This window comes from Dasypus novemcinctus, chromosome 10, assembly GCF_030445035.2.
Source record: "Dasypus novemcinctus isolate mDasNov1 chromosome 10, mDasNov1.1.hap2, whole genome shotgun sequence".
NCBI classification, from domain to species: Eukaryota; Metazoa; Chordata; class Mammalia; order Cingulata; family Dasypodidae; genus Dasypus; species Dasypus novemcinctus.
Genome location: NC_080682.1, coordinates 50,405,318 through 50,422,986, shown reverse-complemented (window position 1 = coordinate 50,422,986; position 17,669 = coordinate 50,405,318). Strand labels below are relative to the sequence as shown.

The 17,669-nt window shown below is 35.9% G+C and overlaps 1 protein-coding gene across 26 annotated transcripts in view; it reads right to left on the bottom strand.

The window, feature by feature from the left end:
- The window catches only part of LRRC4C (leucine rich repeat containing 4C), a 1,388,209-nt gene that overhangs the window by 796,615 nt on the left and 573,925 nt on the right, over positions 1-17,669 (bottom strand). For 24 of the 26 annotated variants that reach the window (XM_058305525.2, XM_058305527.2, XM_058305549.1 and 21 more), the window contains one exon: positions 10,175-10,263. The exons of the other annotated variants lie outside the window; for them this stretch is intronic. The gene's annotated coding sequence lies outside the window, so the exon portion shown is untranslated. The remainder of the gene's footprint in view (positions 1-10,174; positions 10,264-17,669) is intronic. 26 annotated transcript variants of the gene reach the window in all.

Sequence of the window (17,669 nt, the reverse complement as noted above, 5' to 3'; positions counted from 1 at the left end):
CATATTTTTTCTCTCCTAACTCTGCTTCTCCTACCAATTTCTTACACTTGCAAGATGTATGTGATTACATCAGGCCCACTTTCCTGCCCGCTACTGCCCACAAAATTTCATAACACTCATGAAATTAGGTAACTTGGGAACTATGAATAAATATGGCATGTATCACTTCTGTCAGGAACTTTAATAAGCCAGGGCAAGAAGCAGTCCTCTCTGTGTTCCTTTGCCTTGGCAACCAAAGTTCCAGGGTTTATGTGCTCTCACAGACTTGGTTCTGGAGAGTGGATCATGCAGCAGGCAGCCCTCAGCTAACTGGCAATTGTTATATGGCATGAGAAAGAACCCTTCATGGTTTTAAGCCACTGAAGCAGTAGTGTTGTTTGCTCCATGATATAATCTAGCTGATCCTGCCAGATAGATTATATAACAAGAAAACAGTTCTTACATGAAGAGATGTTATGTGTAGTGAAACTATGAGATGTTACAGCATCGTTTGGGTTTAGACAAACATGTTGAATCCTGGGACTACCACGGTGCAGCTAGGCACCATAGCAAAAATTAGGCAATCTCTGAGCTTTGGTTTTATTATTTGTAAACCGGAGATAATTGTACATTTTACCCCCAAAACAAACAATTTTTGAACTTCTACTACATGCCAGGCATTATTCTAGGCACTGGGAATATAAAGATGGATAAAATGACTCCTAAAATAAAATTTACCCAATCTATTGAGAAAATGAAGAAAACATTAGTAAAATTCTTAGTTTGCACCTCAAAATATTGTAGATGTTCAATAAATGTTTCTGATCTCCTTTGGTCACTTACTTAAATATAAAAAGATCCTAACCTTTACTGTTAACAGTGCTAATACCACCCGCTAACAGGTGGTTAAAAAATGAAAGTCAAAGTCTAAGTTGTTTTTACTTAATCAACATAAATGCCAAGAACCAGTCAGAATGGAGTTTCACTAAATTGCATGTTTGCTTTGGCATTCAGTACAAATGCCAAATTTATCACAAGTCTCTGGGGAAAGAGATTATTTTCCAGCAGGCAGCAAAGTTCACTGGGGAGAATGCCTTCTTTTGTTCTTTCCTTTGACTGCCATGTTGTACATTATATTTTCTCCTCTGACATTGCATTCAGTAAACATGACCTGGCTAAAAACAAATGAACAATTAACCAAAGGAGAAATAAAAATATGCAATGAGGGAAACAGACTTGGCCCAGTGGTTAGGGTGCGTCTAATACATGGGAGGTCTGAGGTTCATATCCCGGTCCTCCTTGACCCGTGTGGAGCTGGCCCATGTGCAGTGCTGGCCCATGTGCAGTGCTGCTGCGCGCAAGGAGTGCCATGCCATGCAGGGGTGTTCCTGCGTAGGGGAGCCCCACGCACAAGGAGTGCACCCCATAAGGAGAGCCGCCCAGTGCTAAAGAAAGTGCACCTGCCTAAGAATGGTGCCGCACACACAGAGAGCTGACACAACAAAATGATGCAACAAAAAGAAACACAGATTCCCGGTACTGCTGATAAGGATAGAAGCAGTCACAGAACACACAGTGAATGGACACAAATAGCAGACAACTCAGGGCAGGGGGGAGGAGGGAATAAATAAAAAATAAATCTTTTTAAAAAAGGCAATGAATGTATCACAGTGTTAATGCTCATTAAAGATAAAGAGAAATCAAAAGAATAGAGAAGAGTATTTTCATCTGCTACATTGGTAAATGGTTAAACAAATATTGAAGCACTCTCATACACTCATGGATAAAATCTTTCTAGATTTCATAGAGAGATAAAACTCAAATTTGTGTGCCTCATACTCTAATATTTTCATTTTGGGGAATTTATACTACTGAGATAGTGAAAGATACATGCAAAGAGCTCTAAGCATGTTTATCCAGCACTGTTCATAACAATAAAAAATTACATATAATCTGCTTTTCAACACTAGATTTTAATAAATCAAGATAAAATTCTGCTGGAAAATGCTCTGCAAACCTGAACAAATGTTACACATCTATTAAAAAAGAAAAATATTTAAAATAAATTTTTGAATAAAATTTGAGATAAGTGAACAGATAAACTATCTGAATGAATATGAATCAAAGTATTAATGGCAGGGATATTTGGTGGGGAGGGCTGATTGTCAGGTTCTAACATTTCTAAAATGAGTGTCCATTGGTATTGTATAAAATAATATTATTAAATAAAATAAATAAATTTGAGAAAGGAAACTTTGGCTTAAATCTAAAATACAGGGATTTCATTAACTATATAGCCTTACTACAGGTAAGAAAATATGTTATTTATTGACTGCTGATCAAATTTGTGTCACCAATTAAAATTACAGGTTAACTTTTTAAGTTGCTGAGAAAGATGTCTTGAGTACACAGAGAAAAGTTAGGTGTTTCCAAAAGTAGCAAGCATGAAAAATATATGTCCATTCTGTATGTGGTGAATGGGAAATGAAAGGATTTCAGTCCTTTTCTGTTTGGAATTACTCATTAGATGGATGATTCTCCTAACATGTTATTAAAGCCTTTTCAGGCAGTCAAAAATGGATTAATAGCAAAGGGCATATTGATTAAAATGCAATTTCTTTTATTATAACTAAATGGTGTTTTTGCCTGTCAGTGGGAAGTACTTAGAGACATCCTTTGGAAATATTATATAGTTCCCTTTGTTTGGAGAAAAGGCCGGAGGCTAAAAAGTTTCCATGATGGGCAAGAGGTTAAAATGTTTCCAAGAAACAAATGAGGGTATGGACCTTGAACATCAGGTCCTTTCAAGATGGAACACTGTCCTGAACAGCCCGTGATTGTTTGCAGAAAGAAACATTTGAGCCCTGCACCCCACGGGAAAAATGTGGGCATGATTGCTCTGGCAAAGTGTTATCTCAGGAGTTAAAACAGTACCTATACTCCTATTTCTGAAATATTCAATAAATATGATGTGGAAGCTTGGGTCGAGGTCCTTAGTCCTTGAGACTCTGAGTCCCCTGTTTCCATCTTTTACTAATTCTTGTGTCTCTTTCTTAAGTTCTGCGGTGCCTGCCGATGGAGTCGTTCCTTTGTTGAGCTGGTCTCAACACCTTTGGTGTTACTCACGGAACTTGATTTCTGGTAAATTACTTGGATGAAAAGTATGTATATTAAAACACAAAGTATTCATTCTTAAAAAGAAGATGTCTCAGAGGAGGGAAAACCAATCATTTCTTTTAATACTTTTTTCCAACGGAATCGATGTACACTTGTGTCTTTGTAAGTAGACCTATAATATATATGAGATCCACATGGCTTAGAAATTTAAAAAGGAAATGTAGTAAAATTATTTTTTATAAAGCCTTATACCTCAAGTGGTGAAATTAAGCCCTATACCTCAAGTGGTGAAATTAATCACTTTTTTTCCATTTTATATTATCCAAAATTACTTATCTTTTGTAACAAGTTTCATGGCTAAAAAAGAAAAGGTTTCCAGACAGCATGTGAGGAATGAGGTAAATTCCTTATTTCAGAACCCTCCACCACACACACACAAAATTCAATATCTGGTCATTTAATCTCAGAAATCAAAATATTAAGATATCATATATTTTTTTTGTATATCACACACACACAATCAGGTTGAAAATTAAAGTTTTTTATGCTACTATAAGATGTTCCTCAATTTCAGAAATAGGAAATTTTGAAAAAAATATATGCATGTTAGAAATGATGAAATTTGATAATTCACAATTTGGAAATTGCTATAGGTGATAGTGTGGAGCTATTCACACAAGAAAAATGTGTTTAAACTTAATCCATTTCTGCGGGTGTTAACCCATTTTTTTTTTCTGAGGTTATTTAGAGTTAAGGTGTGACCTAATTTAATCAAGATGGGTCTTAATCCTATTACTGGAGTCCTTTATAAGAAGAATGAAATTCAGACAAAGAGAAAGCCACTGGAAGCAAGAAGTTGAATGTCAACAGAACCAGAAGGAAGGGAAAAGCCAGGGGAGGCTGCCATGTGCATTACTATGTAACAGAAGACATTAGACATTAATGTCTAATCTCTGTCCTATCACTTTCTAGAAAGATGAACAGGGTTAAGAAGCTTCTTTGTGACCAAGGATCACTGATAGACAGCCCCAGAATTCTCTTTGTGAAGAAAGCATCACCTTGATGACTTGATTTGGACTTCTCCTAGCCTCAAAACCATGACCCAACAAATTCCCATTGGTTAATCAAACTCATTTTATGGTATTTGCTTTAGCAATGAAGGAACTAAGACACTACATATCAAAGAATATCATTATAATGGAAACAATCTATATAGTTAAAATGCATTTTAAGTATCTACATTAAATAATAATAGTTAACATTTATTAAGCATTTACTCTGTGGCAAATACTTTTTAAAAAGATGTCTAAACTTATTATAAAACTATGTATGATTTTGGAAAATAATTGTGCACTAAGTTTAAATTTATAGGAAAATTGAGGTAAATATATTACGATTGTAATTGTTTTTAGGTTTGAGTAATAAACTCTTTTTTCCCCTCAATTTCCCTAACTTTCATAATAGGTCAATAATATATTTTATAATTTAAAAGCAACAACTTAAGTTAAAATACTCAAATACTGTGAAGACATTTTGGGCTGGATTGGTTATATAACATTCTACAGTGTTAAGCTTAATATCAAAAACTGCCTCTTTTCAATAATACAGACTTTAAAAAATGTTCATAGGACAGTGTCCCAGTAATCTCATAAATCTGACTCTTCCTTCAACATTGTGTGGACAGAGCAGATCCTGGGACTATCCCTCCTTCAAACTCACACCATCCTACCACTTCCTCTCCAGTTGTAGCCTCTAAGACCATTTATCTATTTGGCTATTGTTTGCTTCCAGTACCAGTTAACACCATTTTAAGTGGTTAGCTCCTCAATTGCTGACCAAGCATGAGATTCCAGTGCAGCAGAATTATTCCATTGAAGTTGATGTCTCCATCAACCACCTGTTCAACCTGTAGCTGTGGGCCTCCTATACCTACCTTTCTATGGGTTTCTATTTCAGCAATGAATATATGGCCCTGCAGGGCAAGGATCACTTCTTCCACCAATTGGTGAAGAGGAAGCATGAGGGTGCCTAGTGTTTCCTGATGATGCAACACCAGTGCAGTGTCTGTGCCTTCTTCTAGGACTTGATGAAATAGTCCCAAAATGAGTGGGGTAAAACCCTGGACACCATGGAAGCCACCATGGACTTGGAGAAGAATTTAAACTAGGTTATTTTGGATCTACATGCCCTAGATTCTGCTAACATGGACCCTCATCTCTGTAACTTCCTGGAGATCTTTTCCTAGATGAGGAAGCTCAATCCATTAAGAAGATGGGAAACAACCTGACCATCCTCCACAGGCTGACCAGCCTAGAGGTCAGGCTGGCATATCTCTTTGAAAGGTTTACCCTTAAGCACTACTAGGAGCCTTTGGAGCACAGAGGGAGCTTAGATTCCACATGGATGATGGATGTAATTCTCCTGCTTGCAGTTGTAGGCACTCTTGGCTCCCTGGTGTGATGGTTGACCTTCTTTACCTCCCTGTTAGCTGGCCAGAGTAAGTCCAATAAACCAGATGGTAGAAGTTGCAAGTCTGCTGAGGCTCAGGGCTCTGGCAGTCCAGAGATTCAGGTCTCCTGAGTATACACCAACTCCAGTGCCAACCACAGGTCCAGCAAAAGTAACAGAAGAGTCATGTATAGAAAGGTCATATCTGAGTCCAAATCCATCACATTCAGGAACACAAACCTCAAAGTAGGGCCAACTGACATGGCACTGAACACCAGAGCCATCTGCCATGACTGTAGAACTTGTGGGTCTCTGTAGCCCTCAGGAGAACCAGTAACTGGTTCTATCTAGTTTGGCTGTCTCTGGGACCCTGCTGAGGCATATGTAAGCATTATCCCGCTGATGACGTCCTGACTCTTTTTTGGAGACTCATAGCCATATAAACTCATTTGTCAAAAGGCATCTTTTTAACCAACCACCTTGCAGACCTTTAACAAGCTGTGAAACAATTGTAAAGAATAAAGCTTTCTGCATTTAAAAAAAAAGAGAGTAATTTATATAATTGAATAAGAAAGCACATTGCTCATTTGAGTCCTCAAATGGAATAGATCCATTTTTGTTGGTTTTAGACACTCTTAAAAATTGCCTAAGATTAAGCAAATCATTAGAAATATCACTCCGACTTCTTGAAAGCCAATAATACTAATATAACAATTTTCCTTTTGGATAGATATGGCTGTCCAAACTAAACTGAGCCCTTCCTTCTCTAAGACTCTACAGAGGTCTCTATAGAGATCAACTACTGGCCATATCCATTGGGTAATATCTATCTCCTTCTAAAAGTAAAAATTGAAGGAGTGAAAATTTGGTTTGGATATCATGGTAGATTCAGTTCAACTACAGCGCTGCACATCCACAGAAAAAAGGGAAAGAACACAGGTTAATAGTACCACTTTCTAATAATTCAATACTTTGAAATGCTTTAGGGACCAATTTAAATGCATAAGAGAAAAAAGGAAATGTTGCAAATGTAATATTTTCTCATATTTTCCTGGGGCCTGTTTCTGTATTGACATGTAGACCATGCCTATTATCCTAAACTCTAACATTCAAGTTGATGCTGATTACTGCTAGCCATTATTTTGCAAAGGTATGGTCAGTATGACCGTAAATGAAGTATCTCAAAAAGAGATGACTATACCAAACATGATCCCAATATGAAAATGGTAACACACTCAAATGAAGATACTGAGGAAGGCCTATTTACAAAGGACTATTTACAAAGATGTAGCTATATGTACAGACCTAGTAAGAGAGGAGTTGTTACTACCTCTAGGCCAGAAGGAGTAAGAAAGGAAACTGCTCATGTAGAGAATATCCACATACTTCATGTACAACTATTTAGTGAAGTGATCCAGCCATGTGAACTCACAGAAAAGAAGCCTGGGAAATAATACCTTAATCTCCTTATCCTTTTCTAATATCTCCTGCGGGGCCCCCCGAATGGCCAAAGCCACTTGGAAGCATGGAAGAGTGGAGCCCATTGATCTAGTTCAATGGATCAGCCCCCAGGACAGAGAATAGTGTAGGAACAAAAAAAGGATATCCAACTCAACACCTAAATGGAGCCCAGGGAATGAATGCAATAGAATTTGGGGTCCTTCTGAATTAGTGTATCTGAAACATCCTATTCAGGGAATTGGCCTAATGTATATGCCAAATATTTACAGAAGAGGCAGAGACCATAGAGTTATTCAAGTTAATAAGTTGGAAACGGAGAGAGCTCCCAAATGAAGTGATTATCAACAAGCTTTTATGTGAAACTCAGGTTCTTCTGAATAGTTACTGAGTCTGATTTTTTAAATGTTATTGATTTGAGAACTATTCAGACCCTGCAAATGCCCCTGTGATAAATAATGATCCAAATGGGTCACATTCAAGACTTTTTACTGGGGAAATAAACCAAATTAAATCACCATTTTTAAAAGAAATTATTTCCATTTAAATAAAATCACAACTAATTAGAAAACAGAAAAGTTAATTAAACTATATTTGTCCCACAAGCTACCAAATGATCAGTCTGATGCTTGATCCTTTCCACTCACTATAAGATTCCCCAAAGGCCTGAGCAAGGTATGTTGTGGAAAAAATTAATCCTTAGGTTTTAATGCATGCAGCCAAGGAAATTACTAGAAACAGTATCTCAGTAGATTATAAGGATATCATATCTGGGGCAAATATACACTACCCAGACTGCTAATCCACAGGAACTAGAGGAAGAAGAGAAGCAAGGCCAAAAATACGGGAACTTATTTTTGAATGACAAAAAAGAAGACAGAGGGGATGATAGTATAAAATAATTCCAGTCTCTGTTCAGGTTCCTAAAACATTTTCTTGGGCTTTTCTACCTCTCTTACATGGGCTTGCTAAATACATAAAGAACTCAGAACAGGATTTCATTTCTGTAGGATTCATTTAATTAACGGCCATTCTTTGGTCAAGTAGTTACAACTAGATTGTGTGTGTGTGCACCCATGTGTGCATTCAGCAGGCTCTTCAGATTTAACTCTAATTTTATGTATACACTTTTTCTGATGATGTTAGCTCGTAGGGGTTATATTATATTTCTTTATTTATATTATTTAATATGTATCTATATAGAAATAGTATTATTAAATATAATTATATTTATATAAATATATTCTATATTATGTACTTATATTTATATTCTATTTGGTACCTTTCTCCCAGGGTACATGCATAAATACAATGAATTTATTACAGAGTACAGAATATGGCTAATTATCTAAATAAAGGGATCATAAATGTGAAGCACATGTATTAACACCATAAGTTACTCAATACAGAGGTTTTTAAAATTCTAATTTCAATGGTTTTAAATGATTTATAAGCTATCCTATTACAATTATTAAAATGATTTAATAGGCTATCCTTTTACATTTCCACATTTCTATTTCAGAGACAAAATATGTTAGCAAAAATAATATTAATGTGGCCCAAGCAATGTTAGAGGATTCTTCCACGCATAAAGATACTAAGTCAATATAATACTAATTATTGAATTGTAAACCCTTAGCTAAGATTTGAGGAAACTAAAGAAATGAACAAGTTAATTGTCCTGACCTCAAGAGGCTTAGACTCTGAAGGAGTGATGTGGCATAAACACTATTAAGAGTAGAATATGATATGTGATAAAGGAGAGTTATTTAAAAAGTTGGTATGGATTGAATAAGAGGGGGGAGCTATTATGTTTGTTTATCTTGGTGAGAGTAATTTCAAGTGTTTGAAGAAAAAATTTAACATGCAGGTAGAGAGTGGGGAATGAAAAAAAACAATTCATTTCATTTTTGAGCCCCTATCCTCTTTAGCTACTGTGTTAGGTGCTGAAAAATACTGCACAAAAATTGTAAAGGCCTCTTCTTTTATGGAATTTACCAGATATCAGCAAAGATTGATAGTTTCTTAGGAGAGTTTGGGTGGCTAAAGAGAAGCTAACTTGGAAAATATCAGAATAGTGAGATGAAAGAAAATTATTTTGTTTTTACTTTGGTTACCTGAATTTTTCTAGAATAAAGAAAACAAAAGCATGTTTCCTTTTCCCAGAGAAAAAGGAATAAAGAAAATGGAGAAATGCAAATCAAGAGAAAGATAGCTGCTTTAATAAAGTTGATAAAGAAATGTAAAGTGTCGGGATTAGAATTAATTTACAGGGCTATTTTGGGAAGTAGGAAATAGACCACAGATAAAGATAAAGAGGTATTTTAAGGTAAAAGCAGAAAAATTCAGTGATGTTCACAACAGATAGCCTCATCTTTTCTATAATCAGGAGGCTGGGTCATCTTCTGAAACTGAGGAAGACTGGGAAAGGTTTGAGGCCCAAGAAGAATAGAAATTTTGAATAATGATGAAAAGGCTGGAACATTTTAGGTGACTGAGTTCCACTGAGGACCAGACATGGTCAGGTAGCATGTCATGCTCATTGTCTACTATATACGGTGATATGTGCAGAGGATCAAATGGTCAGCAAGCACAGCTGTGATCCCCGCTAGCATGAAGCATATAATCTGGTCAAAGACAGACAGAACAAGATAAGTATACAAATAAATATTAACTTGGCAATCAGCAAGGTAAATAAAGCAGGCAAAAGAGGTGATAGAGAAATAAAGGGTTAGAACCTAGGGGAATTGACAGACTTTTGATTCAGGCAAGCAAATGAAGCCAAGTGTGGAAACAGTTGGACCAGGTTAAGAGAGAAAGTTAAAAGTAGGGTAAGTAATGGGTTCAGTAGGAGTCACTGAGTGGAAATACATACTGCTGAGGTCAGAGATTGGACTTTCAAAGTATTATTAGAAGCAGAACAGTTATGAGAGACAAATCAGTTCAGGGTAAAATTGCAATTTGTGTGCTTGAAAGAGAAAGGAAGGTCTGTCACAGGTGCACATATGAACTCCACACTCACCAAGGACAGCTGGGCTCATGCCGAGTGTCCAGCAATTTATCATATTAATTCACAAACACAGTCTATTTCAAGGCACTTTAAAGCCACATATAAGATGATTCCCCCACCCTTTTTTTTTTTTTTAGAAAAAGCTATTAATGTTGCACTCACATATATTCAGTGCATCAGATGATGTTCCATCTTATTTGGAGCAACTCACTCTGAGTGATCTTGTAGCCTCACAATAAAGAGAATCATTTCTAGGAAAGAGACAAAATTAAAATATGGCATTACCTTTAAGAAAGTTACTAATAACCCAAGCAAAATTATTTGAAATTAAAACCTACCTAATGGAGTAACTCACAGGGAATAATTTATATTTATATATATGTGTATGTATGTATATTTATCAAAGTATATATTAATTTTACAGGAAGTCAGGCTTGAGGCTTTTCCCAGAATAACAAACTTTTAAAACAATAATGCTGAGAGGATTGTGGAAAGATGGCAGAGTAGGAAGCTCCAGGAATCAGTCCCTTCACCAAAACAATTACTAAACTGATAGGAACTTGGGAACTCCATATTTTATGTGTGACTTTTCTTTAAACTTATAACTTATACAACACAAACAAAAAGAAAAGAAAAAAAAAAGAATGGTAATCATATTTAGTTCTAGAGAAATATCTTAATTTATGAAACTTTCCTTTCTGCTAGTCTGTTGAGCAAGGCATTTCACAAAGCAAAAAAGGATTTATCTAGCATTGTTTAGCCCCTTCTCCCTTAAACACTCCATTTCAGTTGAGTGAGTTTATTCTTCATTCCTAAACATGTTCTGCCTGTTCATGCCTCCATGTCTTTGTTCATACTGTTTTATCTGCTTGAAATGTTTTTGTCCATTCCCCCTTCCCACTCCACAAACTTTCCCTCCCCACTTCCCAAACTCATAATCATTCTTTAATACTAGCTCAAATACTACCTTTTTTCCCCTAAAGCCTCCTATCAAAATTAACTTCTACATTTTATATATGTTACTACTATAAAAAGTTAAAATAATCTTACCCCATCTGTATTCCCCATGACCTTTGTAAATCATTTATTATGAGGCTTATAATCAGTGTTTCAAATTGTATTTCACTGCCTTTGATTATCCTTACCTTTGACTGTCCCCTATTTTTTATTACACTAAATCCCTCCGTGATTTAATCTAGGCTCACGCTTTTAAATACTACCTATAAACTTGTGACGGCCAACAGCCTATGCCTCTGCTAAGAATACCATATATATAAATACATATATATATACATATATACATATATATATATATATATTTTTTATTTGAGAAGTTGTGAGTTAACAAAACAATCATTTATACCATACAGGATTCACATACATTGCCCGACCACCACCACTTTACAATGTTGTGACATATATGTTACGAATGATAAAAGAATATTGTCATAATATTACTGCTATGCTGTAGCCCATAGTTTATATTTGGTGTATTTTCCCACAAACCATCCTATTACTAACACCGTGTATAAGTATTGTATATTTGTTATAGTTCATGAAAGAACATTTTTATATTCATACTGTTAGCCACAGTCCATTATTCACCATGAGGTTCACTGTATTATTCAGTCCCCTGACTTGTACAATCCATCCAAAATGTATACTCACTGGCTCTCAGTTTCATCACAGAGTTGTACTGGCATCAGCTCAGTCCATTTCAGAATGTCTACATTATTCTAAAAGGAAAAATCCCATATCCCTTTACAACCCCAACCCCATTATTGACCCTTAGTATTGATATAGTAACTTATTTGCCATTACTGTAAAAAAGTTACAATATTACTGTTAACTATAGTTATATATAACATTTTATCAGTTATATTTTTCTTATGTATCTCCATTTTCTAATACCTTGTAATAGAAGAATATACTTGTATTTTTACTATTAACCACAATAATCATCTACCACCAAAATCACTGTTACAAAGTCCCTAGATTATCCTCTAGCTTTCTTTCAACTGACATTAACCTCCCTAGACTATCCCTTTCAGCCACAATCACATTTATAAATTAGCAGTGATGATTATACTCACTATAATGTGTTACCATCAACTCTATCCATTTCCCCATATTTCCAAGCCACCTTATTAAACATTCTACATACATTCAGCATCAGCCCCTCTTCTCAACCCACATGCTGTCTCCTAGTAACCTATACTCTATCATTTAACTTCATGAGTTTACTCATCATATTCAGTCCTCAAGGTTCACCCATTTTGTCATATATATCCCAAGTTCATTTCTTCTTACAGGTGAACAGTATTCCATTGTATGCACATACCACATTTTGTTTATCCTAAATGTCATACTTTTAACCAACTATCTACTTGTTAGATTCCCTTAGAGTGCTAATAGGCAATTTAAAATTAGTATGCCCCAAACTGAACTCCACACTACCTTCCGTTTGCTCCCCCTACAATTCCTTCCTTCTCAGGTAAGGGTAACTTCTTCCTACCAAGTTTTCAAGCCAAAAAACTTGGAGTCACCCTTTACTTTTCTCCTATATCATTTATCAAGTGTGTCAACAAATCTCATTGGCTCCAAATTTAAAATACATCTACAATATGACCTATTTTCCCTATCTCCACTTCTATAATCCTGGTCCAAACCACATAAGGTCTCAAGTTTTCTGGCAGTGGATTCCTGATTTGTTTTATCCCAGCCTTCTGTCTATTCTTAAAATTTCATGCAAAGCAACTCTATTAAAAGGTAAATTAGACTATCTTTTCTCTGTTCAAAACTTTCCACTGATTTCCTATCTCACTCTAATAAAAGTTAAAATCGCTAAAATTTTCTACAAAATCCTATACCTGGTATTATCTGTCAGAGTGCTCCTACTTGTTCACTCTGCTCACACCATTGTAGATTCTTGGCTGTTGGGCACAAATCCCAGGTATATTTCACCCTCAGGGTTTTGATTCTGCTTTTCCCTCTACCCCAAAATGTGTTTCCCCTGAACCAGGTGAATCTCTTGCATACCCCATTGGGACTTTACTGAAATTCATAATTTTTTCAGTGAATAATTTTTTTTTTTAAGATTTATTTATTTATTTAAATCCCCCCCTCCCCTGGTTGTCTGTTCTCTGTGTCTATTTGCTGCGTCTTGTTTCTTTGTCCGCTTCTGTTGTCGTCAGCGGCACGGGAAGTGTGGGCGGCGCCATTCCTGGGCAGGCTGCGCTTTCTTTCGCGCTGGACGGCTCTCCTTATGGGGTGCACTCCTTGCGCGTGGGGCTCCCCTACGCGGGGGACACCCCTGCGTGGCGAGGCACTCCTTCCGCGCATCAGCACTGCGCATGGGCCAGCTCCACACGGGTCAAGGAGGCCCAGGGTTTGAATCGCGGACCTCCCATGTGGTAGATGGACGCCCTAACCACTGGGCTAAATCCATTTCCCCAGTGAATAATTTCATGTCCACTTAATTTAAAACTGGGACAACCCACACGACACTTGGCACACTTATCCTCTTTCCTTGCTTAATTTTTCTTTTAGCATACAGTGCCTTTTAACATATATATTTTATTGATTGTCCTTCTCCTCCATTAGCAATTAAGTTACCTGAGTGAAGGATTTCCATTGGTTTTGCTCAGATAGAGGCTTAACTACATTTTGTTGAAGGAAGAAATGTAGTCGTTCCATGCAGATTGATGAATGATCTATCAATATGATTGGGCCCAAATCCAGTCCTTTACATCTACAACTTTAGACGCAGAATAAAATTTAGTCCCACTATTACTACACTACTACCTACTACCTACTACTATTACTACCATCATCATCATCACTATCTGTGTCTTTCCACCCAAAACAAAACCCTGTCTGCTTAATGTAGGGCACAGTCATTCTATTGGAGAAGAAAAGGATTATTGGCAGTTCACTCTTTCAGAAATCTAGAGAGTCACTTAATAAACTAGTTTATTAGCATAAGAACAACTAGATTACAGTTCTAGTTCTTCTATGTTTTGGTAATATAACTTCATTCTCTTTGACTCTCAGATCCTCAGCTGTAATAGTGGAGTAATAACATACTCTAAGTATCTCACAAAAGGAAGCTGGGTACATAAAATGAGATAATCATCAAAAATATTATTTGAAAATCATAAAGTACTAAATAAAACATGACAACTTGAAAATGCAACATGGTTGAATCTTGTCTCAATCCTGATACATATTTTTTTTTGCTCATATTTTACAGATAGAGTTTAGCTACAATGAGATTTAATGATTGAATTAACTCATGAAATTAATTTAATTTGTGGTTGAACTTGGGTTTTTCAATACTTACTAAGATATTTTCCACCATCATAAGTATTATTAATATCTACAAATAGGAAACTTATATTTGTCTGATTTACAGAGCTAGGCAAATATAAATCTTATAGTACTACTAATAAAATTAGTAACAAAATATCTAGCAGTTTCAAGCACTCACGGTACATTAGGCATGACTCTAGGGCTACCTATACTATTTCCTTGTTGTTGTGCTTTTTAGGAGGTACTGGGGACTGAGCCCAGGACCTCATGCATGGAAAGCTGGCTCGCAACCACTGAGCCACATCTGCTCCACAATGGGAGTTCGGTTTTTTATTTATTTTTTATTTATGTATTTATTTTTGAGTTGTCAGGGGCAGGGAATGAACCTGGGACCTTGTATGTGGGAAGCCAGTGTTCAACCACTGAGCCACACCAGCTTCCCCAAGTAGGTTATTTTGTTTCTTTGCTTGTTGTTTGTGTTTGTTTGTTTTTAGGAGGCATTGGTGATGGAACCCTGGATTTCCCATGTGGGAAGCAGGTGCTCAACTGCTTGAGCTACATCCGCTCCCTCACTGATTTTCAAATAACTCTTTTCATTGCTACTATAATCATCCCTTATAAAGATGGAAATCCTGAGCATAGGGAGATCAATTAATTTACATAAGGGCACACGGCTAGAAAGAGTCAAAACTGGAATCCCAACCTAGGCAACTTTATAACCCAAAAACTATTTTAATTCAAAATGAGGATTACATCTTTTGTAGTCAATACAGCAATGCACCAAAAGGCCAATCACTCTTAAGCTTTACAGTTTTCCAAGTATCTGGAAGACTAATAATGTGTTATAAAACAGAGTATATGATACTAGGTTAACAATCTCCATGATCTGATTATTTTATGGTAAATAGTTAACGGAGAAGCATTTAGTCTCCCTAGCAATGTACTCTTCTTTGCAAATCACCTTTGCAAATTGATCTCATGTAATGTTTGAGAGTAATACCAGTAATGCACTCTTTGATTACTAAGAATCAATAAAAATAGTTATGACAAATATCAATCTAATTCAAAGCACCACTGCTTGAGTCACTTAAAAAGAATCACTTAAGAATGTTCTATCAGTAGCAATCTTGCACTGGCAGAAGGGGATGGAGATGAATGAACAGGTCTATGTCCTCCTCCAGTTCTGACAGTTCGTTTCCTCCTGATAAACAGCTACTCTGGCAAGGAAAAAAACTTAATCTCCCTCTGACCTTTCTCTATTTCGATGAGAGCACCACAATGATTCTGAACTGTCACAGAGAAAAGATCCAAGAGAAGGGTGAGGAAATCCCACAGAAAATTTACTACCTGACAACAAACCAAGTAACAATTGTGGAATAAGCCTGTCCCATACCAATGAGGGCCTTGGTACAGATCATCATCATAATATTCACAATCATGGCAGCAGCTGGCATATGTTGAACATATACTATGTGACTGATAATTATGGTAAGCACATTATATGATTTAGTTTGATTCTGAGTTATATAAATTAGGTGAGACATGTCATGGATTAATTTGAGTCCATTAGGGTATCCTTTTAGGCAGATAAACATAATAACATAATGAAAATATAATTAAGGTGAGGGAGACTTGCACAAACTAAGGCACAAAGGAGTTAAGGGGTAGGTCCCAGATCACGTAACTAATATTATAGCTGAAGAACTTTTACTTAATACTCTACCATTCTTTCACCGGGCTGCTCTGCATCCCAAAACTCCCCTGGTTTCTGTGTCTTTATCCTTAAGTGGAGATAGTTATTTAATTGTATGGGTTTCAAGCCTTATCCAACTAGAAAATGTTACAACATAATGATTCTCCCTTGCAAATGCATGCTTTTTGACATAGAATGGAATTGATAAAACCCTACTGAAGCTGAGTGGATGGGTAGGTACCTGAGATTGGAGCAAAGAGAGAAAATATCACTCAGATAGTAACATGATAATCATATATCATTTTGTTGTAGAAACATGTTCATGATATATCAATTAAAAATGGAAATTCCAAAATATCACTTATACTGTGACTATAAATATATTACATAGGTTCCTATGTACAAAGACCAGATAAAAAATGTGGGGATGATTTTTTTCTTGGATTTGTTGGTGTTTGTATATTTAACTTTAATGTTTTTACAAAACTGTTCATATTATTTTGAACGTGATATTTAATTTTAAAAATGACATAGTGACACTTTTGAAATTCAGAAGCTATGGTTATAGTACTCACATAAATGTCACAAAATACTATCTCTTCAATGCTTTCTATAAATGATTATTGAGAGCCACTTTCAAATAGTTGTATCTTCTTTGCATAACCACAAATTCTAGTGCACATGCTAGTTAGTAATTTATTTTTTTATACTGAATTTTGCCATCAGAAACCATCTTCCTCGAAGGGATAAATTGCCTGAAAAATTAAAACGTCTTTATTTATTCACTCACCGATTCATTCAACACGCATTAATCAAACACTTACTCTGTTTTAGACACTGTTTTAAGAGCTGGGGATTCACCAGAGAGTAAGACAGTTTGTAGCTTGCTTTGGAGCTATAACAGTTCAGAGCTTAAAGAAGTTAACTACATGAAAAGGGAAAGGGCTCAAGAAAGGATTTAAAACAAATTTGTTCTCCTCGTCCTTGTGGAAATATAGAAATGTAGTAAAGTAGAGAAAGGCTTCAGAGTCTTGTTGCTGTGGTAACTTCCTGAGCAAATGTTTCCATAATAAAATGTGTTGCAGAAAATAATTGAGAAATTCCTTTCTACTGTTTCTCCCATCATGCAATCATCTAGTCAGTCAATCATTTGTTCCAGCATAAGGAAAAACTGCCATGAAGATAGGGACTTAGTAGTTCACTCTTATTTCCCCATCATCAAAAATGGTGCCTGACTTTATCTAAGAAAGTTCTTATCAACAAGTGCTAGATTACTGTGCTGCAAAAATAACGCAGACTTGATTTTACCTCTAAGGATATTAGCCTAAATGGCTAATAATAGCCACTTGTAGGGAAACTACTATATATCAGGCATATAATTCATGATGTTATTTTAATCTTATATTATCAAAGCTCCATAGTTTTCACTTAACCTACCCTACCTCAGTTTCCTTATCTGTAAAACTGTGATAATGATAGTACTTAACTATTGGGGTTGTTGTGAAAATTGAATTTTTAGTATAACAAAGTGCCTATGAAAGTACCTAGGCACATAATATGTGCAAGTTTAAATTATACTATTATTTGAAATTCACAACAACACTTTGAGGCATGTTTTATTATCTCCATTTTACAGAGGAAGGGCAGATGCAT